Source organism: Cyprinodon variegatus, unplaced genomic scaffold (assembly GCF_000732505.1).
Source record: "Cyprinodon variegatus isolate N-32 unplaced genomic scaffold, C_variegatus-1.0 Scaffold677, whole genome shotgun sequence".
NCBI lineage: Eukaryota > Metazoa > Chordata > Actinopteri > Cyprinodontiformes > Cyprinodontidae > Cyprinodon > Cyprinodon variegatus.
This window is the reverse complement of record NW_015151130.1, coordinates 197,115-198,342: the sequence shown is the minus strand read 5'-3', so window position 1 is coordinate 198,342 and position 1,228 is coordinate 197,115.

The window sequence follows — 1,228 nt, the reverse complement described above, 5'->3', positions numbered from 1 at the left end:
AGTGTGATTGCATGACACTGGTGATGGGGATGCCATACAGATTCATGTCAAAAATCCCGAACTATCCCTTTAATTGTCTCAATTTTGTCTCACAAAAATCATAAAGCATTTTTTATAGATGTGTATTAGTATTCCTTAGTGAGTTAATGATAGAAATAAGTAGTTTTAGTAGCATGATTCCATTATTGATGGACACCCGGATGTATATCTGTTCGCGCATGCGCAGGACGGATCGGGTAGTGAAAATAGCCCCCTGGTGTTTTTCTTTTTTAACTTTTATTTTCCTAAATGCAGAAAACACTTTCAGGAAAGCAGAAACGTACAATTGAACATATGATATCCATAACAGTTTTCTTTCAGAAAAAGAAACAATAAAAAAGAATGAGAAAGAAAATTAAAATTAAATAAAAAACACAATAAAACACACACAGGGGTTTAACTAAAGTATATTGCTATCAAGTCTGAAAACTTTAAGGCCTTATTGTTCTCCAGTAACTTAATTGAGCCGTGAAAGCTTTTAATATAATTTTGGAATGCTTGAAAATTTGGAGAAACTTTAAATAATCTTTTTTTCCCTTTTTGAACTGTAGCACTTTGAGATTTGAATTCAGATGTAAAGTGCGTTACAAATAAAATTCATTATTATTATTAAGAATCTTAACTTGTGGATAAAGAATTTTCCCATAATGAAAATAATATTATATATAAATCCCACATTTTTATGATGAAAAGTAATGATAAATTTAACTCCTTTAAATTAAAAATTAGGAATCACATTTTTCGTTGATAGCCAATCATAAATCTTGTCCCAAACATACTTAACCAAACAACAATTGTAAAAAAAGATGTTCTTGTGTTTCTAGACTTTCTGACAAAAGTTACATTAACATCAAATTTAAATCTTAAACTTAATAACTCTGCACAGGGATATATATTATTTATAGTTTTAAAATGAACTTCTTTCATCTTTGGTAGGAAATTTAAAAATCTGGTTCTGACCTAAAGAACTTCCATCTCTGAAAACACGTTTAAAGATAAGTTCCTCTTAACTGGGAGAGGAAAAATCGTATTGTTTATGTTCTCTTATCATTTTCTTATTAAATGTGAGATCCGTAAAATCGTAATTATCTATAAGAAGAGTGGGAAAGATCGGTGTTACATCACAATATTGAATCATTCCTTTGACCAAATTTATCATGGTTGCAGGAATCGCCCTATCAAAGATAGA